The sequence below is a fragment of the Miscanthus floridulus genome, chromosome 3, assembly GCF_019320115.1.
Source record: "Miscanthus floridulus cultivar M001 chromosome 3, ASM1932011v1, whole genome shotgun sequence".
Taxonomy (NCBI): domain Eukaryota; kingdom Viridiplantae; phylum Streptophyta; class Magnoliopsida; order Poales; family Poaceae; genus Miscanthus; species Miscanthus floridulus.
This window is the reverse complement of record NC_089582.1, coordinates 29974836-30000980: the sequence shown is the minus strand read 5'-3', so window position 1 is coordinate 30000980 and position 26145 is coordinate 29974836. Positions and strand designations below refer to the sequence as shown.

Sequence of the window (26145 nt, the reverse complement as noted above, 5' to 3'; positions counted from 1 at the left end):
TTCCACTGCTACACCGACACAAATCTTGAGAAAGATCAATGCTCATGAGATGTATATGCACATCACACCTCAAGATGGCTCATCCTCTACAAAGAAGAAAGAAAAAGACTTAGCATTCAAAGCTTGCCAAGAGAAGGGCAAAGCAAGGCTTGAGTATGAGAGCTCAAGTGATGATGAAGTTGATGAAAGCCTTGCTCTCATAGTGAAGAAAACTACCAAAATGCTAAAGAAGCTCAACAAGAGTGGCATCAAGTTCAATGGCAAGAAGAAGAAGTTCTTCACAAGCTCAAGAAGAAAGCCAATCTCTGAGATGGATTGCTACAATTGTGGCGAACTTAGTCATCTAGCTCACCAATGTACAAAGCCCAAGAAAGACAAGTTCAAGAACAAAAACAAGGGCAAGAAAGATGACTCAAGCAATGAAGATGAAGATGAGAAGAAAAAGAACAAGCCATACAAGAAGAGAGATGGCAAGAAGGACTTCCACAAGAAGAAGAAGAGTGGAAAGGCTTACATTGTCGGTGATTGGCTCACGGATATTGATTCATCTAGTGGATCATCCGATGATGATAGTGATGACGAGAAGGTGGCTGCTATTGCTATTGACTCATCATCTTCACCACCACCACCGCCATCATCTTCTACTCACCTATGCCTTATGGCCAAGGGTGAACGCAAGGTGTCACATGATGATGATAGTAGTGGTGATGATCATGCTCATAATGATGATAGTGATAGTGATAGCGATGATGAATATGAGTCACCTACTTATGATGATCTTGCTAAATTGCTAAAGAAATACACTAAGATCATTATAAAGACTAGAGCTAAAAATGAAAAGCTTGAGATTAAGAATGATTCTCTTTTAGCTAAATGTGACATAGCCGAAAAGACTAGTGTTGAGCTTAGAGAAGCAAATGATGCTATGTCATCCAAACTCAAGGAGCTCAAATCTTCTAAGAAAGAGCTTAAAGATAAACATTATAAACTTGAGTGGGTGCACAAAGAGCTCATCACTAGCCATAACAAGCTAAAAGATGAATATACTACTCTCAAGATTAATCATGACAATCTTGTTATTTCTCAAGAATTTTTACCCAATGAGCCACATGATGCTACTAACAATGTTGTTAAGATTGATATAGCTACATCATGTGATGATTTAATTGATGAGAGCATTGAGCAAGGATCTAGTGGCAAAGGCAAGCAAGTGGTTGAGTGCAATGACTATGATGAGTTTGTCAAGCTCAAGCATGATAATGCAAGGCTCAAGAAATATCTTAAAGAACTCAAAACCACCAAGCCTATTATGCTAGAAACTATTGTTCATGATGATGGTTTGATCCTTAAGAATGAGAAGCTCAAAGATGAGAACAAGAAGCTCAAGGAAGAAAAGAACAATGATGCTCTCAAGGAAGAAAACAAGAAGCTCAAGTTAGAGAAAGAGCATCTTAAGATTGGTTTGAGCAAGTTCACTAGAGGCAAGTATCTTCAAAGTGAGCTTCTAATGAACACCGTCATGAAGATGGATAGAAGTGGCATTGGGTACATGGCAAACAAAGAGAAGAAGGCTCAAGTTCAACAACAACAATCAAAGTCAAAGCCAAAGCCAAAGAGATGCTTTGAGTGTGGACAAGAAGGCCACTTTGCTCATGAGTGCCAAACTCCACCACCATAACCCTTGCCCAAGCATGCTAGACCCTTTGCCTTCAATGCTCACTATATGCTTAGAAAGGATTCTAGTGGAAAGATAAAAGTGATGTTCTTAGGACCTCCAAATAAGAATAGGCCTAAGAAAATTTGGGTTACAAAGTCACTTGTTGAGAAGGTGAAGGGCCCTCAACAAGTTTAGGTTTCTAAAGCTTGATCTCTTATGTGTAGGTGAACTACAAGACCGGTGGAAGTCATTGGGTTACTGATAGTGGTTGCACACAACATATGACCGGTGAGTTATCTCTTCCTTCATGACAAATCCGAAGTTGCATCTTGCTTTAAGAAGTTTGTCAAGAGAGCACAAAATGAATTTGAAGTGAAGCTCAAGAAGATAAGAAGTGACAATGGGAAAGAATTTGACAACACAAACATAGAAGCTTATTGTGATGAAGTTGGAATCAAACATGAAGTCTCTGCAACTTATACTCCTCAACAAAATGGTGTAGTTGAGAGGAGGAACCGGACATTGATGACTCTTGCAAGAACAATGCTTGATGAGTACAACACCCCCGAAGCTCTATGGGCGGAAGCAATCAACACCGCATGCTATGCATCCAACCGCCTATTCCTTCAAAAGTTCCTTGGCAAGACACCTTATGAGTTGCTCAATGGGAAGAAGCCAAACGTCTCCTTCTTTAGGGTGTTTGGTTACAAATGCTACATCTATAAGAAGCGGCAACACCTAGGGAAGTTTCAAAGACATTGTGATATTGGTTTTCTTGTTGGTTACTCATCAAAGTCCAAAACATATAGAGTATTTAATCATGCCACCAGCTTGGTTGAAGAAACATATGATGTGGAATTTGATGAATCTAATGGCTCCCAAGGAGCACATGAGAATCTTGATGATATAGGTGATGAACCATTGAGGGAGGCTATGAAGAACATTCCGGTTGGAGACATCAAGCCTAAAGATGATGAAGATGATGTACAAGTGATTGATCCACCTTCTTCATCAAATGTGCCACAAGATGATGAAAAAGATGGGAGAGTAAAAAATGAAGATACGCATGTCTCCCATGAGCAAATGGTGGTACAAGCACAAGATGTTGATGCTCCACAACCTCCTCCCCAAGTGGTCAATAAAAGAAATACATCTCTACTATAAGATCATCCACAAGATCTCATCATAGGAAGTCCATCAAAGGGTGTAATGACTCGCTCACAAAAACTTGCTTCATTTATTGCTCATCACTCTTTTGTCTCTTGTTTTGAGCCTACTAAGGTTGAAGAAGCTCTTCAAGATCCGGATTGGATAAATGCCATGTATGAAGAGTTGAACAACTTCACTCGCAATAAAGTGTGGACTCTTGAAGAGCGGCCAAAAGGAGCAAGAGTCATTGGAACAAAGTGGGTATTCTGAAACAAGCAAGATGATCTAGGTGTTGTTGTGAGGAACAAGGCAAGACTAGTTGCAAAGGGGTTCTCTCAAGTTGAAGGTTTAGATTTTGGAGAGACCTTTGCACCGGTTGCAAGATTAGAAGCCATTCGTATCCTCCTTGCATATGCATCACATCATGAAATGAAATTATATCAAATGGATGTGAAAAGTGCATTTTTAAATGGCTTTATTAATGAACTAGTCTATGTTAATCAACCTCCTGGGTTTGAAGACCCTAGATATCCTAATCATGTTTATAGGTTGTCCAAGGCACTATATGGGCTTAAGCAAGCCCCAAGAGCTTGGTATGAGCGCCTTCGGGACTTTCTCATTGAGAAGGGCTTTACAATTGGGAAGGTCGACACCACACTATTCACCAAGAAGCTTGATGGGTATATCTTCATTTGTCAAGTGTATGTTGATGATATCATCTTTGGATCATCAAATGAAGACTCCTGCAAAGAATTTGGTGAATTGATGTCGAAGGAGTTCGAGATGTCCATGATTGGTGAGCTTACATTCTTTCTTGGTTTTCAAGTCAAGCAAATAAAAGAAGGGATCTTCATCTCTCAAGAGAAATATACAAAAGATCTTCTCAAGAGATTCAAGATGAATGAATGTAAGCCAATCAAGACACCAATGCCAACTAATGGACATGTCGACCTAGATGAGGGAGGTAACACGGTTGATCAAACTCTCTACTGCTCTATGATTGGTAGCTTGTTATATTTAACCGCATCTAGGCCCGACATCATGTTTAGTGTGTGTATGTGTGCTAGATTTCAAGCTAAACCTAAGGAAACTCATTTAATTGTCGTAAAAAGAATCCTTAGGTATCTTAAGCACACACCAAGCATTGGTTTTTGGTATCCTAAAGGAGCTAGATTTGAATTAATTGGCTATTCTGATTTGGATTATGCCGGGTGCAAAGTTGATAGAAAAAGCACATCTAGAGGGTGCCATTTGCTTGGTAGATCACTTGTGTCTTGGTCCTCCAAGAAACAAAATAGTGTGGCTTTGTCCACCGCTAAAGCGGAATACATTGCCGCAGGTGCTTGTTGTGCACAAATACTTTATATGAAACAAACTTTGCTAGACTATGGTGTAGTTCTAGATAAAGTACCTCTTTTGTGCGACAATGAAAGTGCAGTAAAACTTGCAAATAATCTGGTTCAACACTCTCGCACCAAGCACATAGATATCCGCCATCACTTTCTAAGAGATCACGTGGCTAAAAATGATATATCACTAGAAGGTGTAAGGACCGAGGATCAATTGGCGGATATCTTTACTAAACCGCTAGATGAGGCAACATTTTGTAGATTGCGGAATGAACTAAATGTGCTTGATTTTAGTAACTTCACTAAAAATTGAGCTTGTGTTGTCCCTTGCATTACATTGTAATATACAACATGTTTTAATGCTTTATATTGCATATAGGGCTTGTCTAACATGGTTAAGATAACCGCCGAAAAGTATGTGAAGAAGCTTAACCTTGGATCAAACTTGACAAGCCACTAGATTTACATTCAAGTATTGCATATGCATGAATGTTGTTTTGTCGTTTGTCTTCAGATCGCCCTCTTTTCGCCTATTTTCTTAAAAAGAATTATAGCCTAAGGCAAAATATTTTGAAAAACTTGAGGGTGTGAGAGAGGTCACTCACATCAGTCCCAATTGGTGTTTATTTGGATCTTATTAGAGTTGGGACTTAATTGGGAACAGGCAGCACAAAGAACAGTGAAGACTTGCTGGAAAAAGAGTGACCGGATGCTACACCGGACTCTGATGTCCAGCGTCCGGTCAGTTCATAGGAGGTGAACTTGCTGCGAAGGAGTGACTGGACGCTGAAACAGTGTTTTCCCAACGTCCGGTCAGGAGGAGCTTCAGCGTCTGGTTGATCATGAAGACATCAAGGCTAGGTGACCGGACTCTAGCTATGTCCGGTCGGTGTCCACCGGACGTGTCCGGTCGTGATTCCAGAGGAATTGGACCTCTCTAGAATCGACCAGATGCTGGGTGGTAGCGTTCGGTCGCTACCACCGGAGCGTCCGGTCAGTAGAAAATGTGCGACATCAGATCTCTTTTCTCGTTTCCTTCTCTGACTCAGGGGGCCACCTTATTTAATCATCGCTGGTGTGTTGACCTAACCTAATCCAGCCCTTAGCCGCTGTCGTCACCGCCTCCCGTGCTCATGCACTGAGCCGCCGCCTCCAGTGCTCACCGCCGTCATCCCCGCGCGCTGCCCGCATCGCCAGCAGAGCTCCCACGCCACCTCAACTTCCCGCGCCTCCGCTCCCATGCGCCACCGCACCTCCCAGCGCCACCACAGTTGGGCCCGCGCGCCACTGCAGCACGCCACTGTCCCGTGTCACTAGTGCTGTGCCATTGTGCTAGGTCCACTGCCCAAGCGCCAGCGCAGCCCACTGCCGTCGTAGCTCACCAGCGCCGCTGAGCAAGCCTATGCCCTAGAACCGCCAAGTTCCTGCTTGAGCCGCATTACATCACCAACCCTAACCCTTGATTCGGTGTCCCCCGATCCGTTCCTCCTCTCACCGTTTCGTCAGATAGCATGCCCGCGTTTCAATTTCATACCTAAATTACTTGCTTCCTAGGGTTTCGCATCTATTTGGTATATTGTATTTATTTGTATACCCTATCTATTCCATCGTGCAGCGAGTCGGTGCCGTTGAGATCGTGTGGCAGTTGTCGGTTAACTCGGGGCCAAGCTCGTGAGTACGGAACGAGGCCAAGCCTCAAAAGTGTCAGAGGCAGTTGTTTTCTTGTTAGCGGTAGTTTTTCTTTAGATTTTCAGATGGCTCGCGTGAAGAATGTTGGAGGTGGTCCAGGGGATGAGGATCCGAGGCCTCCGCCTCGCTAGCCTGCAGATCCTAAAGGCAAGGCGACCAAGAAGCAGGCAGTTAGGAAGCGCAAGTACCTAGATGCAGATACTGCGAGGGCCGCAGCAGTTGTAGAGGCCGCAGAGCGTGCCGAGAGAGGAGGTGCTCGTAGTGGAGTTGTTATTGCAGATCATCTGTCACTAGAAGTGCAGGGCAGACTTGAGTGTATTGAGCGTCTTCATGGTGGTCCACCTGGGACTGTCATGATGGTAGGACGACGTCTTGCCATTGAGGAGCCTCAGCCTCAGGGGAAGTCACAGCAGGAGCCACAGCAGTAGCCCCCACTAGCAGAGCTGACAGAGTAGACTCAGGAGGGCCAGCAGACCAAGGAGATAGAGCAGGCACCTCAGCCTCAGCTTCGCCGATCTGGTCATACTCGTGTCCTAGTCACGCCGAGGGCTGACACACAGCAGAGGGGTTCTCATCCACCACCTAGACCATAGGGTCCGTCTCCAGTGACCCATCTTGACTTGAGGGCTACCACAGCCAAGCAGGTTCAGCAACTGAGATTTGTTGAGTTTGAGGTATGGTTTCCATCGAGAAGGGATGAGAGAGCTTCAGAGGGCTTCTACACTCCACTGTAGGAGGATTTCTACAATGCCTATCTCAACAGTGGGGCGGTTTTTAGATCTCAGAGGGTGTGCCACATTGACTCTATAGTTGTAGCAACTGGAGAGCAAATTTGCCCCTAACTCACATATCTGCCGGGGCTGTTAGGTTTGATTGGACGGACCGAACTATATGTTCCATCTTGGGTTCGGTAGTTCTATGCTTCCCTCTAGATTGACCCGTAGTATAGATATATTCACTTCGCATTCGGAGGAAGAGACTACCGCCTGACAAGTCAGAGGGTCAGGGAGATACTGAGACTTCAGGAGCAGCCAGTCAGACTTCACAAGGTGTGCTATGGCCAGACAGCACCCCCCAGATGCCCTCATGGTGGCAATGTGCCCCCTACGGACTTGATTCGCCATTGCTTCACTGAGCCCTTTAGAGAGGGATCACGCAGGAACCCCAGTGACCTAAATCCCATTGCTCGCATACTTGAGGCTGTTATGAGGAGGACACTACTTCCCAGGATGGGATACAGAGAGGACTTGACACGTATACAGTTGTGGCTGATCAACTCCCTGATGCAGTAGACAGTCTTTGATATTTGGGATCTTCTTCTGTCAGAGATGGAGGATACTATAGCTGAGGGCTTCAGAGGTCGTAGGTAGTTGCCCTATGCTCACTGGATCACCTGGCTTATCCATAGAGCAGTCACAGTGAGACCACCAGAGATGCTTGCAGAGTATAGTGGTGCTACAACTGAGTTCCCTGCCTATAACATGACATAGATGATCCGTCATAGCACTCCATAGGCACCTAGTCAGCCGCGCCGTCATCCCAATGTGCCAGAGTCTACAGCCCAGTAGGATGATATCATCAGAGGCATTGTAGCTATAGAGGAGGAGGAGCTTGCTCAGCAGGAGGGGATGGTCGTGAGCGACCCTAGTGACAGTTCTGATGATGACTATCAGCCCATCCCTCAGATGCCTCCTCAGTGACATGACCATGAGGTCGGCAGCTCCAGCTCAGTGCCACCTGCCACGCAGACCGACCTCGCTCTCCTTGCTATACTTGAGCGGATGAGGCAGGACCAGGCATGAAAGGCTCAGGAGACAGCTGCTACATTTGCTCAGTTCTAGACTCGGTAGGATGAGTTCCAGCACCAGCAGCAGCAGATCCAGCAGCAGCAGCTAGCTATACATCAGTAGACACAGGCTCTAATGCAGCAGCAACAGGCCATGCATCAGCAGCAGATCCTCATGTAGCAGCAGCTCCTTGGATTTATGCAGCATGTTGTGACTACTATTGGGGCTCCACCGTCATAGACTTCGCCCCAGCTTGGTCAAACTACTACTACCTCGATGACTCCAGCATTACAGCCTAGTGGGCTTCAGAGTCAGGGACAGCCACCAGCATAGTTTGCTTCTCCTACAGAGTAGGTGTCCTAGTATTTTGCTACGTCACTGCCAGCTCCATAGTTCACACCGCTTCAAACGGGCTTTACACCAGATGAGACGCCCTCACTGCTAGTGCCAGAGACCATAGTGTCCAGGAGCCTTGGTGCTTCCTTTAGTGAGTTGACAGGGATGCCTACTCCTCTATATCTACATGTCCTAGGTCCTTCTATAGTTGCACCTGTCACCGAGACTACATAGATGCTCCCTTCCTCAGTGGCATCATCAGAGCCTACTATAGTCCTACTAGCTTAGTCTATAGTAGCTCCAGTTCCTAATCCGACCCAGATTGCTACAGCACCGATTATAGCTACAGAGGGTCAGACAGCTCAGAGTTCAGGATCAGACGATGATGGTGACCAGTTTTAGCTTGCTCCTCGTACTTCAGCGCTCGGCTCGTCTACTGCAGCCCCGCCGATCGACCCTTAGGTTTTGGTGTTTGACGCCAAAGGGGGAGAGGGATCGAGTATGGTAGATTTAGGGGGAGTGACGTATTTAGGGGGAGCTTAGTTATCTTATTAGCTTATATATTACATTTGGAGTTTTTATGTGTGATACACTATTATGCATTCATCATGTGCTTACTTTCATGCATTGAACTATATATATGTGATAGTGATATCTACGTGACCATGATATATGACATGTGTGCTCTCTACTTTGAATTATTTATATGTCATATCACTTGTGTTATGCTCATTTGCCTTTGCTTCCGCGCTTTACTCCGATGCAAATGAGCTTTATTACTTGTACTCATGCTTATTTCATATCTTTTGAGTACATCATGTTGGCTTGGTTCATATAAGCTCGCCTAACCTTTTTGTTCTTATTGACAAAAGCTTATATGATCCAAGCATGTTAAAAACCTCAACTCTTTCACATACTCGAGGTGGTATTATCATCAATCACCAAAAAGGGAGAGATTGAAAGCATCTAGGCCCCTAGTAGGGTTTCAATGATTAATGACAATACAAGATTACTATGACTAATATGTGTTTTGTAGAGGCAATTAAGTTAGGTCATGGTAATGGAGATCGATTGGGCAATCAAGGTGGTCATGCCCCTACGATGGAAATCATTTCGGTTTTCAAAGGATGGACGACAAGGTTAAGGATGGACTAGTTCTAAGTGTCGATTGGAGTTGAAGAGACACTTAGAGTAGTTTAGGACTTTATTTTTCCTTTGGCCGTACTATTAAGGGGGGTATGGACGGGTAGCTTGACCTAGGTGAGTCTAGTGAGTTAGGTGTGGTGCACACTTGTTAAAACTAGCGCTAGGTAGCTCCTACATATGCCTAAGATCCAATGGAGCAAACTTCATTCACATATGATCGAGAGTTGGAAGTGAATAGAGGGTCAAATACTGACCAGACGCTGGCTTCAGTGTGACCAGACACTAGCGCAGGGTTCGGTCAGTTCATTTGGCCAAGGTGAAAATGTTCAGTGCGACCGGACGTTGAGAGGTCAAGTGACCGGACGCTGAGAGGCAGCGTCCGGTCGACTCCAGTAAGGTTCCAGAGAGGGAAAATCACGACCGGACGTGTCCGGTCAATGCTGATCGGATGTTGTCCAGCATTCGGTCACACTGTGAACACTGGAGTTCGGAGTGTACTGACCGAAGCGTCCGATCAACATGACCGGAGCGTCCGGTCAGCCCGCAGAGGCACATAACGGTTCCTTTTTTCAGCCTATGTTATAAATAGGGCCTCCACTCATGTGTGGGGATACTTTTGCTCATTCCAACAGCTGAGAAACACCTTAGAGAGTGCCAAGAAGAGCAAGGTCCTAGTGAGGTGATTGAGATTTGAGAATCCAAAGAGAGACCTCATTAGTGAAGATCAAGAGTAGCAAAGTGTGCATCCACCTTCTCATTAGGCTTGTCATGGTCAAGTGATAGTTCGTGCTTGTTACTCTTGGTGATCGCCATCACCTAGACGGCTTGGTGGTGATTGGGAGTTCGGTGATCACCCGGCGGAGCTTGTGGGTGACCCAACTCAAGTTGTGAGCGGTTGTGGGTGATTCACCACGATGGAGTGTCGAAGAATCAACCCATAGAGAGCACTTGATCCTTGCACGGATCAAGGGGGAGCTACACCCTTGCGCGGGTGCTCCAACGAGGACTAGTGGGGAGTGGCGACTCTTCGATACCTCAGCAAAACATCGCCGCATCCTTTCCTCTCTATTTACTTTAAGCATTTACTTTGTGCAATTCAATTCATGTCTTTACATTCTTAGAATTGCCATGCTAGAGTAGGATTAGAACTTAGGTTGCAAGTCTTTTGTGCGGTAGAACAATTAGAAACACTTTTTAGGCACAAGGGGTTAATTGGGCTAACCATAGGACTTAATTATTGCGAAAAAATTTAGAATTAGCCCAATTCACCCCCCCTCTTGGGCATCTTGATCCTTTCAACCGCGATATTCCTCAGATGCCTCCATGACGACATGATCATGAGGCCGGTAGCTCTAGTTCAGCTCCATCTACACCGCAAACTAACCCTGCTCTACTTGCCATATTTGAGCGGATGAGACAGGATTAGGCTCGCTAGGCTCAGGAGACCGCCACTACTTTTGCATAGTTTTAGGCTCGATAGGATGAGTTTCAGCGGCAGCAGCAGGCCATACAGCAGTAGTAGCAGACCATGCATCTGCAGTAGCTCCTCATGCAGTAATAGCTCCTTAGATTTATGCAGCATGTAGTGGGTTTCACCGCCACAGCCTTCACCCCAGCTTGGTCAGCCTGCCACCACTTCTATGACTCCAGCGTTATAGCCTAGTGGGTTTCAGAGTTAGGGCCAGCCACCAGCACAGTTTGCTTCCCCTATAGAGCAGGTGTCCTAGTGGTTTGCTTCGCCCGTATTAGCTCCGTAGTTCACACCTCTCCAGACGAGCTTCACACTGGCTCAGACTTCCTCGGTACTAGTGCTAGACACTTTAGTCTCCAGGAGTCTTGGAGCGACTTTTAGTGAGTTGACAGGGTAGCCTACTCTGCCATATCTGCATGTCCTAGGTCCTTCTATAGTTGCATCTATTACCAGGACTACAGAGACGCTTCCTTCCTCAGTGGCATTAGCAGAGCCGGCAACTCCAGTCATACCTGTACAGTCTACAACAGCTCTAGTTGTTGATCCAGCCCAGACTGCTTCAGCGTTGCTTCTAGCTACAGAGGGTTAGACAGCTCGGAGCTCTGGTTCAGATGATGATGGTACTCAGTTCCAGCTTGCTCCTCGTACCTCAGCACCCGACTCGTCCGCTGCAGCCCCGCCGACCGACCCTTAGGTTTTGTTGTTTGACGCCAAAGGGGGAGAGGGATCGAGTATGTTAGTCTTAGGGGGAGCGACATATCTAGGGGAAGCTTAGTTTACTTAGACTATCTATTATATTTGGTTTTTATGTGTGATACACTATTATGCATTCGTGTGTTTACTCTTATGCATCAAACTATATATATGTGATAGTGATATCTACGTAATCGTGATATATGACATGTGTGCTCTCTACTTTGAATTATTTATATGTCATATCACTTGTGCTATGCTCATTTGCTTTCGCGTTTCACTCCGATGCAAATGAGCTTTATTACTTGTACTCATGCTTATTTCATATCTTTTGAGTACATCATGTTGGCTTGGGTCATATAAGCTTTCCTAACACTTTTGTTCTTATTGCCAAAAGCTTATATGAACCAATCATGTTAAAAACCTCAACTCTTTCACATACTCGAGGTAGTATTGTCATCAATCACCAAAAAGGAGGAGATTGAAAGCATCTAGGCCCCTAGTTGTGTTTCAGTGATTAATGATAATACATGATTACTATGACTAACGTGTGTTTTGCAGAGACAATTAAGTTAGGCCATGGTAATAGAGATCGATTGGGCTATCATGGTGGTCATGCCCCTACGATGGAAATTGTTTTGGTTTTCAAAGGATGGACGATAAGGTTAAGGATGGATTAGTTCTAAGTGTCGATTGGAGTTGAAGAGATACTTAGAGTAGTTTCGGACTTTGTTTTTCCTTTGGCCGTACTATTAAGGAAGGTATGGACGGGTAACTTGACCTAGATAAGTCTAGTAGGTTAGGTGTGGTGCACACTTACTAAACCTAGCACCAGGTAGCTCCTAAAAAGCCCTTAGATCTATTGGAGCAAACTTCATTCACGTATGATCGAAAGTTGGAAGTGAATGGAGGGTCAAATGCTGACCGGACGCTGGCTTCGGTGTTCACTCTGGGCACGATTTACCGAAAACCGAGAACCGAACCGAATTTACCGAGAACCGAACCGAATTTACCGAAACCGAAAAATTCGGTTCCAGGTTCGGTTCTGAGATCTCAGGTACCGAATTTACCGAGGTATTTTCGGTTCCGTACCTCGGTAAACCGAAAGTACAGAACAATACCGAATTTACATAGTAAAGCACTAAGGCCCATGTTCTGTTGACCCAACAGCAGCCCACCAAGGCAGTAAACCCTAGTCACTACTTGGCACTCGCAGGGCAGTCGGCCAGTCGCCCCCGCATCGTCCCACACTCCACCCCCCGCGCCGCGCAGCCGCCCGGCGCCCGCCCACCCCCTGCGCTGCGCCGCATAGCGCCGCCTTCCTCCCGCCGCCGTCGCCCCGCAGTGCGCCTGCGCACACCGCGCAGCCGCTCGCCCCCCCCTCCGCGGCGCCGCTGGTCCGCCTGCCGCTCGCTCCGGTCGTTCGCCCTCTCCACCCTCTTGACCCGCGTCCTTCTCCGCGCCGTCCCGGCGCCCCAGTAGGCCCAGACCTGAGAACCCCCCACAATCGTCACCCGGTCGTCCAACTGAGAAGAGCAAGGAGAGGGCAGCGACAGCGAGGCATCGAAGACGGCTACTTCCATTGCTTCCTGGCGACTCCAAGTCCAAGGTAAGTCTGATCGAGTCTATGTTTGACTTCATGGAGCAATTTGGTTCTCTAGAATCTAGATGTTTATTTTGACTTCGCTTGAATGATGATATAACAGATGTCTCAGTCTGATGAAGACATTGGCAAAGAAATCAGTGATTGGGGGCTCCAGGAATCAGTGATTGGGGGTTGCATACTGTGCTAGTGTGCTGGACTGCTGGACGCCTGGACTGGACTGCTGCAGTGCTGCTGCTGCGTGCTGCACTGCTGTCTGCTGCCTGCTAAAGTGCTGATTGCTTGCTGATTGCTATCGCCTGTTGTTTGCCTTGGGTACTGCTATGAGTATTTGTGTTAATCCATCGTGGACAACTATGAGTATTTGTGTTAATCTATCGTGGACAGCCTGTTGTGTTGTGGTCTTTTATATGTGTGATTTTAGCACTATTATTTTATATGAAACCATGTTAAATTTCTGACAATTTGCTACTGAACCTGATTTTACATGCTGGTTCGGTTCTTTCGGTAAATACCGGAACCGAACAGAAAGAACCGATACCGAATTACGTCGGTACCGAATTTTTTGTGGAACCGATCGGTACCGATTTTCTCTGGAACCGAATTTACCGAGGTACCGAGGAACCGAACCGATCGGTTCGGTAGTACCGAACGCCCAGAGTGATTCGGTGTGACCGGACGCTGGCGCAGAGTTCGGTCAGTTCATTTGATCAAACTGAAGTCGTCTGAAAGTGACCGGACGCTGAGAGGTGAAGTGACCGAACGCTGAGGGCCAGCGTCCGGTCGACTCTAATAAGGTTCCAGAGAGGGAAAATCATGACCGGATGCGTCCGGTCAGTGCTGACCGGACGCTGGCCAGCGTCCGGTCACACTGTAAACACTAAAGTTTAGGGTGAACTGTCCGGCACGTCCGGTCAACATGACCAGAGCGTCCGGTCACCCCGTAGAGGCACATAACAGTTCGTTTTTTAGCCCATGTTATAAATACTTCCTCCATTCGTGTGTGGGGTACTTTTGCTCATTTCAACAGCTGAGAAACACCTTTGAGAGTGCCAAGAAGAGCAAGGTCCTAGTGAGGTGATTGAGATTTGAGAATCCCAAAGAGAGCCCTCATTAGTGAGATCAAGAGTAGCAAAGTGTGCATCCACCTTTCTCATTAGGCTTCTCATGGTTAAGTGAGAGTTCATGCTTGTTACTCTTGGTGATCGCCATCACCTAGACGATTTGGTGGTGATTGGGAGATTGGTGATCATCCGGCGGTGCTTGTGGATGACCCAACTCAAGTTGTGAGCGGTTGTGGGTGATTTACCATGACGGAGTGTCGAAGAATCAACCCGTAGAGAGTACTTGATCCTTGCGCGGATCAAGGGAGAGCTACACCCTTGCACGGGTGCTCCAACGAGGACTAGTGGAGAGTGACGACTCTCCGATACCTCGTCAAAACATCGCCGCGTTCCTTCTTTTCTCTTTACTTTGAGCATTTACTTTGAATAATTCAATTCTTGTCATTTACATTCCTAGAATTGCCATGCTAGAGTAGCATTAGAACTTAGGGTGCTAAACTTTTGTGCATTAAATCAATATAAACACTTTCTAGGCATAAGGGGTTAATTGGGCTAACCGTAGAGTTTAATTATTGCAAAGAAATTTAAAATTAGCCCAATTCACCATTTTCTTGGGTATCTTGATCATTTCAATAGTAAATCACAGAAAAATCATAAAATAGAAAATCCATTTTTGTTGAACTCCACATAAGTAGATCTACACAGGAAACATATAATATGGTATCTTTTATTACAAAGTTTTTACTACAGTTCAATCATATAATAATTTGCACACCATAAAAACTTTATACTAAAGCATACTATATTATATATTCACTGTGTAGATCTAGTCTTGTGGAGTCAAAAAAATTGGATTTTCTATTTTATAAATTTTATGTGATTTACTATGATTTTAAAAAAATTCAGCCAAAATTAATAAAAAAGAAAAAGACAAAACCGTCTTTGAAAATCACTTATAACTGGGTCAGAGAGGTAAAATGAACTGTTTTAAAAGTTGAGGGAGATGGTTTACTCAGTTTTGGAGTTCAGGGAGGAAAACTAGACTTTTAGGATAGTTTAGGGAGGTAAAATTGACTTTTTTCTTTAAAAAAAGTTTAGGATCGGACCATGGGAAAAACCTTCAAACAAACACTGGGCCGAGCCTACGGCTAGGTCCCATGGTCGTTGGTCGACCCGGCGGCCCGACATTGCACCAAGATTCAGTTATCAACAGTCCAAGTAGAGCATCAGGCAACAGAATCTCACGTCACGCTATGACAGATAAGAGAAGGCAAAAGTTGCCATGGCGAGATTATCTTCCAAGTACCAAGTTCAACATTTTAACAGAGAATACTCTGTAGCAAGAGCTTTAAAACTGCGGCCGTTTTGGCACTGCCAAAATATAGTGAAATCCTCATAAATCATGTACTCATGTTTCTGCAAATAACTAACTTTCAGCGAATTGAAACAAATGCAAATCAAGGAGCTTCTCTGCACTCATGTATGAATGCAGATATTTTATTTGAATCTACATGTGGCTTTCGCACAATTCTCTGCATTATTAATCGCGGCCGTATTTTCAGAAGCCAGAATATTCAGCGGTTCAGCCAACATATGGTCTTTTCTTCATGCCTGCACGATCCCTTCCTCTGATTGTTCCTGCCTGAGCATTCATGCCTGCACAGTGCCACAAACCATCAGCTGGGTGCCATTATTTTTGAGAGAACTCATCATTTCTTTGCTCATCAAGCTGTTAGTTGCATCTTAGGCCAATATGCTCTCCAAAATATGTTATTATTATTATTATTATTATTAATTTTTTTTAAAAAAAACGTTATTATTCTGTAAGTCTGCGAAGACAAATTTATTCTATAGTTTTCATCATTCAACTAAACTTCGCTGAATGCATGCCAAGGAAGGGCATTAAGTGTTATTTTGTGATAGCACTGTAATTTTAAGGAAAACAGTGTAGCTTGTTGAAGCATGAACAGCATGCATATACATTAGCTGGGGCACCTTCAATGACAAGATACAACAGATTAAACCAACAATTCTCATGAAACATAACAAGACGAGATCAAATAATCAAACTTTTCTGGAATCAATAACTGCATCACTTAATGACAAGGCATAGGATTGATGATTACACGTGACTATACTCGATCACGGATCTCCAATGTAGGGGGTGTGTTCAACAATCCATCGATCGCGTCCTTCTAACCTTGTTTTGAACTCTTCAGGCATCATCGAGCCGACGCACAGCTGTTGGAGTGATTTAAGGTGTACAAGGCCCTCTGGTACCGACGTCAAGCTTTTCAAGCCCCAGAGCTCTAGCCGACGCAAGGTTCTCAAGGTGCCGTCCTCAATCTCAACCTCCTTCAACTCACCCATGGAGCTCAAGTAGAGGTGCTTGAGCACAGGGAACCACCTGGCACGAAATGTCAGCCTCATACCGTCATAGCACCGATACAGGTTAAGGTGGCCTAGATTCTGAAACATGACAGCAAGTAAAGCAAGTGGGGCCAAAACACCAAGCTGTGGCAATGTCGTTTGCCTAGGAACAACACCCCTGTTTACCTCTTTTGGTGTAATCTTACTTCCAACATGTAATCTCCTCCTCCTTCCTTAACTTGTAACCAGACAACTGTTTTTTGGGCTACGGTCCCTCCACCACCAAGGCAACTTGGCATCTGTGGAATGAAAGTCAGGTGGGGTTCATTCTGAACCCCCCCCCCCCCCCCCCCCCACCCCCCCCCCCCCCCCCCATCGTTGACCTCTAAAAAAAAAAGTAAAGCAAGTGGGTCTTCATGGAGCCCAGAAAAGCAAAGCCGCAAGCTTTTGAGTTTGGGGAAGTGGCCCAACGGAGGAGGAATAGCTCCTTTATCTAGCCTGCCACTTAACATAAGCTTCTCCAGGTATGGTAACGGTTTCATGTCTGACAGATCTAGAATATCTCTGTCGCGATCAGCTGCAATCACAGACAACGAAGCCAAAGCTTTCATATTGCTTACTTAAGTCCACAAATCTGTGTTGTAGGATTCTAGCACCTTCCTAATGCTAAGGCTTCTCATCCTAGTCAAGCATCCAAGATTTCTAACAACGCAGCCGTTGGCTTCTATGTATTTCAGGGTCTGCAGATGTTCCTGGCGACATATTTTGTTACTTGCTGAACTTCCAAACCTTCCAACATCTATAATTAGGTGCTGAAGCTTTGTTAACATAGTTACTTCACTTGGCAACTCGAGTACAGAACCCTTGCGATACAGCGTTTGCAGATTGCTAAGCTTCCCAATAGATCTTGGTATCTCCTTGAGTAATGTATATCCCAAGTCAAGGTAATGCAAGTTAAACAAATTAGACACATTATCTGGTATTTTCTGAATATGGCAGTGTCTCAGGCTCAAGACCCTCAACAATCTAAAACTTGGATAACAGTCCCTAAACCAAGACAATGATACTTCCTCCACAAACACGATGATGGACCTGAGCTGTGCAGAAATTTTCACCGGCATCAGAATACCATCCTTCTGTACGGAAGCTCGACGAGATCGATAGTCCCATGCAGTAGCAAACTTTTCCTTCTTGGATATTGTTAGAGTTATCTCCCTCACAAGGTCATGCATCTGAAACCTCTTTGGCCTTCCATATTCATTCCTGTCGACAACTTGAAGCAATGAACGGTCAGTTAGCTCCTTCAGGTAACATGTAGCTACATCTGCCAGTGTCATCTCAGCTCCTCTATCCTGAACAAATCCTTCAGCTATCCAGAGTCTGATTAGCTGTTTCCGTTCTATCTGATAGTCTTCAGGGAACAGACCACAGTAAAGAAAACAGTTCTTCAAGTAACTAGGGAGATCATTGTAACTAAGATTCAGAACACTAGCAACCCAGCTCAGCTCTGGGTTGCTACTCAGCTGCCACCTAAGTTGTCTATAGAACAATTCCCACTCATGCTCATCCATTTCTTTGTAGGATCGAAGACTCCGGTTGACAACAAAAAATGTTCATTTTGTGAAGTTGTCAAAATGTGAAACGGACTTCACCATTGCGTTCCTCTCGTCGAGACGGTCAAGAAACATATATGGAATGTCTAATTCGGAGTCCGGATGAAGAAGTTATGCCCTCGGAAAGATGCCTCGTTGTCGGGAGTTCCGACCCAAGTCGGGACTTCCGACTGTCGGAAGTTCTGACGTGTGTCGGGAATTCCGGGAAGCCTGAAGAAATATGCTCGGGTGTCTGGGGTTATCCCTACGTCGGGAGTTCCGACAAAAGTCGGAAGTTCCGACTGTCGGGAGTTCCGACTCAAGTCGGGACTTCCGACATACCTGACAGAAAATCATGTTCGGATCTGGCCTTTTAGATTCAGATCCGAACTGTTCCAAACTCATAGGAAACTTGGAAAATAAGGCTTGGAGAGGTTTCCTACTGGGATAAGACCACCCCCCTCTATATATATGAGAGGATCATGGCCGATTGAGTTACCATCTATCCAATCGTCAAACAAATCAATCTATTACCTCTACTCCAACCCTTTTGTCCTCTTCTACAACCCCCATGCTGTTCATCCCTTGATCCAACGACCAAGGATGGCACCCTAGGCTTGCCGGCCGACCTAGGGCAACCCGACGACGTCCTTGCCCTGACGGGGTCCCTCCCGGGTGAGAGCTTCAACGGTTTCTTTGCTAGTTTGCCTGAAAACTAGACGGTTCTTCGTCATGTAAGTACGTTGGTTATCCTTTGGTGGTTTGCTTGTAAACCTCTCCGTTCTTCACCACGAAAGAGTGACATCCTTGCTGCGTTCTTTGGTCCATAGCGGCCCGGGCGTCCAAGGCTCTATTGGTGTTTGATTCGGATCACTTCCGACGTCAACAACTCCCTAAAGCAACAAGAGCCAGTGGCAAACCTTGGCACTTACCAACAATTCTTTCAGCACAGGTCTTAAGGCTGATGGGGCAACTTCTATCATCTAATCTTGAGAAGGCCTTTTGACAGAAAAGAGTCCATGCTTCCTCCTTCGGTAGTAAACAAAGCTTCATTTCACGGTTTGAATCAGCCACGGATGCCACAGCTTGGATTCGAGTCGTAATAATGATTCGGCTCCGATTGTCATTCTTGACAAATGCACTATCTAGTAAAGGCCAAGAGTCCCTACTCCATACATCATCCAACACAATTAAGTATCTCCTGTCCTTAAGATATCTTCTAAGTAGTTCAACTAAATTCATGCAATCCATAGTGTCAAGCCCATCTGGAATATTCTCGCTTTTTGCCATAAGCAGCAGTAGGATTTTTTGGAGGAGATCTTTAACCCTGTAACTTTGAGATACTGAGATCCATGCACGGCAGATAAACATTCTTTTAATTTCTTCCTTCTTGTAGATGCTACTAGCAATTGTTGTCTTACCTAATCCTTCCACATATGGAGATAACAGTGCGGTCTTTCCTCAAATCAGATAGCCATTCTGTTAAGCACTTATCCTCTTCCTTGTTCCCCACAAAATAAACATCATCATTCAGGTACGAGTGTTCAGACAGATGTTGGAGTCTGCTAGAATAACTCAATGGATTATCTCTCCTCTGCTCCCTGATCGGGGGAGCCCAACCCTAATACGGTTGGTGGGCCCCTATCGCACAGCACACATAAAAGGAAGGTGGGGATCAAGGCTCGGAGGATGAGGTTCACTGGAGCCGCCATCCCACCTACAGAAAACCCTAATCCGATCAAAGGTCGTGCTGCCAGCGATGGGATGTGCCCCGCCACCGCCGTCGGCCCACTGCAGGGTCACCATCGGACCGCCGTCTCTCCACCAGCGCCACTGGACTTCACCGCCACCGCGCTGGACGTCTTCTACACTGCGGCACCGGCGTCTACCCGCTACGGTGCATCTACCGAGAAGACAAGGAGAGGCTTACCGGATCTACGGTTACACACACAGAGGTAATCACCGATTTTAACATTGGTACCAGAGCCAAGTTACTAGTGTGTAACCCTAACCCTAATCGGGTCAAAGAAGAAAGAAAGAGAGACCGGGGTGGCGGACGTCACTGTCTACCGGTCACCACCGCCACCGCGCGGGGGGAAAGATGCCGCACCGTTCACCAGCGCACGGCAAGAGAAAAGAACCAAACACTTCTTTTCGGATCTGAACAGAGAAGAGGTTCCCTAACTGGGAAAAGAAGAAAGGGCTCTCGGCACTTCAAGCCGAACCCTAAACCCGTAAAAGCTTTCAACAGGAACAGAAACAATAGAAAGAAGAAGATTGGGTTCGGATTTGGCCGAACCCTAAGACCTAACCCTAATTTTAACCCCATCCCAAATCGGTTCAAAAGAACTCTAACCCTAACTCGCGACTAGGAAGGGGAAAAGAGGGATTCAGTACAAATCAAAGAAAAGAAAGGAAATCCAAAGAAGGGAAAAGAATAGGGGTCGGCACTCGAACCCTAACCCTAGATCCCATTCGGATGAACTCCGAAAAGAAAAGAAAGATCACAAAAGCAAATCAGAGAAAGGGAAAAGGGGAAGGTCGGATACCGAACCCTAACCCTAGATCTAAACCCTAATCCCCAACACTCAATGATTCGGATAAGAGGAAAACAGATCCAAACCAAAAGGGGAAGAGGGGGAAGGGGGTGGCTTACCTCGCCGTCGTGCAGCGTTGCTGTCACGCCGGCGCGCGGGGAAAAGAAAGAGCCGAGCCGGGGAGCTGGCTCGCCGGGCTCGGCCAAGAAAGCGCCGTGGCTAGGCCACTCGACGGCGGCGTGCTCACCCGTTGGGGAGCACGCGTGCCGGTGAGGGGGCCGGCGACGACGCCATGGCCGCTCCACCGTCGTCGCTCTCGCTTCGCTCGCTCTCGGTCGCTGTTGCGCTGCGCTGAGAAGAGGTGAGGTAGAGAGAGAAGAGAGCGGCGAAGAAGAGAGAGATAGCAAAGGAAGGAAATGAGCTAGGGTTTCGGGCACCGGCGCGGCGTTGGTTTTTATACCGACCGAAACGAACGCGCAGCCGTCGGATGCAGACGAACGGCCAAGATTAAATGGGCCAACTCGCAGCCCAGGCGGACGCGCACGGCCAAATCACTTTGCCGGCCCAGGCCCAGGTTGCGGCCTGGGTGCGGTCAAGCGCCGCACAGCTGTGTGGGCCGAGCCGGCTTTTGCCAGTCTTGGGCCGAAATAGTGAAGGAGCCTGTTTTCGAATTTTTCTTTTTCTAGAAAATTGAAAAATGGAAATTGGCTCAAAAGAAAATATAGAAAAAGTAATTTTTCCCTGTGGGTAAAATTCAAGAAATTTAGTATATGTTTTCCGCTGCTAAAGAAAAGGTACATTCTCCAGTGATTTTGAACAAACATGATATTTAACTGGAGAAAAGGAAAGTTTTTTCAGTAAATGTTTATTTCCTGGAAATTGATTAATGGATTAAAGAAAATAGAAAAAGCAATTTTCCCTGTGGGTAAAATTCAAGGAAAAGAGAGTTTTTCCACAGCCAAAGAAATTATTGATTCTCCAGTTATTTTGAACCAATGTGGTATTTAATTGGAGAAAAAGAGTTTTGATAAAATTATGATGTTGTTATTTTCTGACCAACGTTGTTAATAACAATATCGTAATGTTAATGATTTATGCATTAATTCTACTTCTGCCCAATGGTGATGTAGAATTAGTGTATAAGAACAGATATTAATTTTAATGATTTATGCATTAATTCTACTTCTGCCCAACGGTGATGTAGAATTAGTGTGTAAGAACAGTTGTGAAAGTTAATGATTTATGATTTATGCATTAATTCTATTTCTGTCCAACGGTGATGTAGAATTAGTGTATAAGAATAATTGTATGTTTTGATTTTGACCAACGTTGGAATTAAGGCATGCAAATGATGTTATTTTTATGTTAAGAAAAGTTTTGACCTGGTTTTCATCTTGTCTAAGGTGGACTGGGTAGTCACCTCACCATGTTCCACTGAGTTTGTGGCACCGGTGAGGGAGACAAAAGAGAATGATGCCACTTGGGCAACTAAAGAAAGGGATTTTGAATCACAAAAGATGTCCTATGACTTTTGAGTTTTGAGCATAGGAAGTGGGTCACTGCCAACAAGAAATGTTTGGCTGTGATAAAGAAAACATGATTGAACCTACAATTGTGGGCTTAATCTCAGTGTATGACACGATCACTGAGTATCTCGATAGAATAAAGAGTCAGTTCATTGGCTCTTCAAAGACACATGCCACCCAGCTGATAAAGCAGCTGGTGACAGAAAGTCAATCTAGAAATCATGGTATAAGAGAGCTCACGATGCGTTGTCAAAATTATGGCACTATCGTTCATGCCATATTTCGATGGGGGGATAGAAAGACAAGTTAAGAATGATATTCTTCCTCCATTAGAGCTCTCAGATTAAGAACAATGCAGGGAATGCATAAAAGAAAAGTATGTAAAGAAGAATTAAGAATGATGACAAACGAAACGTAGGAATTCTACAGATTATTCACACAGACATCTGTGGTCGGCTTTCCTGTAAAGAGTGTGGATGGTTATGATTCGTTCATAACATTCACAAATGATTACTCCCATTATGGCTAAATTTATCCAATCAAAGAAAGAACAGAAGCATTGGATAAATTTAAGATATTAAAGATGAAGATAGTCAGGTCTGACCGTGGGGGAGTACTGCGGTCGGCATACCCTAAAAGAATGGCATAGTAGCACAGTATTCTACACCGGGTGAACCTCAGCAGAATAAAGTAGCTAAAAGAATCAATCGTACCCTGATGGATATGGTGGGCAGTATGATAAGTTACTCCACCTTACAGTTGAGCTTGTGAATGGAGGCGTTAAAACTGCCACTCATATTCTCAATAGAGTATCAAAAAAGTCTATGCCCAAAACACCGTATGAGTTGTGGACAGAAAGAGTACCCTCGCTAAACCACTTCTGTGAATGTGGGGAGCCCTGCTGAGGCTAAAGTGTTTAACCCAAACATTGAAAAGTTATATCCCAAAATAGTAAGTTGCCATTTGTTTGGCTACATAGAAAAGTCAAAAGGTTTTCGTTTCTACTGTCCAGAGAGACACATAAAGTTTGTGGAAACGAGACACGCCGTTTTCCTAGAGGATGAAAAGATGAGGGGGAGCATAGTAGCTCGAGAAATTAACCTTGAAGTAAAGCGGGTGTATGCGCCCACTCCAATGATTCATGAGCCAATTTTCTCACTACATGCTGTCGCTGCACCGACAGTGCAAGATACTATGGTGTCAGCACCTGTTGTTATTCCACCTGTGGCAACAATGAATAAAATGAGGAAACCTGTTCTTCAGGATCCTATAGAACCTATTGCCACACATGAGGGGGAGCAACAACAGCCTCAAACAGTAGATGTGCCAAATGTGGAGGCCCCTAGAAGGTCTCAAAGAGTTAGAAAATCAGCTATTCCTGTTGATTATGAAGTGTATTACACTAAGGAATTTCAAATGGAGGGTGATCCCACCTCATTTGAAGAAGCCATGAGAAGTGATCATTCATCGAAGTGGCTTGAGGCCATGGAAGATAAATGAAATCGATGAATGCCAATAGAGTTTGGGACTTGAAAATGATTCCTAAAGGAGCCAAAACAGTAGGCTGTAAATGGGTCTACAGAACAAAACTTGACTCTCAAGGGAATATAGAAACATATAAAGCGTGACTTGTGGCAAAAGGCTTTATGCAAAGAGAAGAGATTGATTACAATAAGACCTTTTCTCTAGTCTCATGTAAAGTTTCCTTCAGAATCATAATGGCATTAGTGGCACATTACGATTGAGAATTACATCAGATGGATGTAAAGACGGCATTTCTCAACGGAGACTTGGAGAAAAATGTTTACATGGCACAACCGAAAGGTTTTGTCATGGAAGGAAAAGAACGAATGGGATGCCGCCTAAAGAAATCCATTTATGGATTAAAGCAAGCTTCAAGACAGTGGTACTTGAAGTTTGATCAGTCAATAAAGAATTTTGGGTTTTAAAAGAGAATGTAGAGGACAATTGTGTCTATGCAAAGTTTAAGAATGGAAAGTTTATCTTCCTTGTCCTGTATGTGGATAATATCTTACTTGCTAGTAGTGATGTCAGTCTACTACAGGAGACAAAGAAGTTTTGTCCTCAAAACTTGATATGAAAGATCTTGACGAAGACTCGTTCGTTCTAGGGATCGAGATTCACCGAGATAGAAGAAAAAGGGTATAAAGACTGTTACAAAAGGCATACATGAAAAAGATCTTAAAGAAATTCAGTATGCACAAATATAGTCCCTCACCTGCTCCTATAGTCAAGGGTGACAGATATAGGGATTTTAAATGCCCCAGGAACCAATATGAGCTCAATCGATAAAGTGAAAGTGGTTTCATATGCTTCAGCTGTCGAAAGCTTGCAACATGCTCAAGTATGTACGCGTCCTGACTTGGCATTTGTTACCAGGTTTTACTTGATAGATTTCAGAGCAATTCTGGAATAGAACACTGAAATTGATAAAGAAAGTCTTGCGTTATTTGCAAGGAATGAAAGGCCTCATGATGACGTATAGAAGATCTGATTGACTCCACATAGTGGGATATTCAGATTCTGATTATGCGAGAGTGAATACATATCTAGACGTGGATTTTCTATCATCTCGCAAAGGGGAGCTATTTCATGGAAAAGCTCAAAGCAAACTGTGACTACATCGTCCACAATGTATGATAGTTTGTAGCGTGTTATGAGGCAACGGGCAGGTGAACTGGCTAAAGAAGTTCATAACCGGTTTGAAGGTGGTTGACGACATCTATAGACCACTTAAGTGATACTGCGATAATAATCAGGCAGTACAGTATACTCATAACATAAGTCAAGTGGTGATGCCAAACACATTGACATAGAGTATTATGTTGTGAAAGATAAAGTCCGGGATCAAGTCACAAGTCTTGAGCATATAAGTACAAAAAAGATGCTCGCGGATCCGATTACAAAAGGCTTACCACCCAACGTGTTCAGAGAACATGGTGTTCAGAGAACATATAGCTAGCATGGGTTTAAGGGAAAGCCTAAAATTTCTGGACAAAAGAAGGTCCAAAGATAAGTATCTATTTCAGAACAGAGTAGTGTGTTGTAGCTGTTAAATCTATCGGCAATGGACCGGACGATGAGACATGCTCTATGCGCTAATCTGTAATGGAATGAACAAAAGTAAATGATATGAAATTGAAAGATGGAATGAGATCAAGGGGGAGAATGTTAGTTGATCTCCACCAATAGGCCCAATGGACTATTAGGCCCTTGCCTCTGCTCCCTGATCGGGGGAGCCTAACCCTAACTGGTTGGTGGGCCCCTGTCGCACAGCACATATATATAGAGGAGTGGGGAACTGGCTTAGGTCACGAGGTTGAACGGAGCCGCCATCCCACCTACAGAAAACTTAAACCGATCCTAGAGACGTGCTGCAAGCGACGGGATGTGCCCCACCACCGCCGTCAGCCCACTGCAGGGTCACCACCGGACCGCCGTCTCTCCACCAGCGCCACTGGACTTCACCGCCACCGCGCTGGACGTCTTCTACACTGTGGCACCGGCGTCTACCCGCTACGGTGCATCTACCGAGAAGACAAGGAGAGGCTTACCGGATCTACGGTTACCCACACAGAGGTAATCATCGATTTTAACCAAACCGTTTTTTTGTCTCAGTGATCTTTTTAAGACAATCCTCCACGAATTTAGCATGGGCTGCAAGCTTGCGCCATCTTTTAACCTCTGCTGCTTGTTTCAATGCTCTCTTTAGGAAACTGTTTGTTCCTTCCATTTGGACAACGAGATAAATGTACTCGTCAACAATGTCCTCAGCTTCATGTGCCGCTTGTCTTACCTGTTCCAGCCAGGCCTCCAGTAACTTATCACTGGAACTGCGAGCATCTACTTGACTTATGAATGCTGGCATCATCGACAAATCACTTTGGACCAGACTCATTCTGTGGATTACTTCTTGCATGTCAGGTACCTGCTTCTGTAACTTCGAACTGATAATTTTCAATCCCTCTTCTCCAAGTGCAGAGGTAATCTTTTGAAGAACCACTATGACCAAAGCTTCTGCCATTTTTACGTTTTTTTTTTCTTGCAGAAACTGTTCCTAAGATTCAGAATTGGCGAGGTGCTTTCTTGTGGGCTTAATCCTGCAGGCAGAGAAATAACCATGCATAAATGTTACGGAAAGGAAGAATCACATCG

General features: G+C 44.9%; 1 pseudogene; it reads right to left on the bottom strand.

Annotated features, from left to right (window-relative positions):
- Positions 1-16086: 16086 nt before the first annotated feature.
- Positions 16087-26014, bottom strand: LOC136543425 (disease resistance protein RPM1-like; annotated as a pseudogene).
- Between the last annotated feature and the right edge of the window lie 131 nt (positions 26015-26145).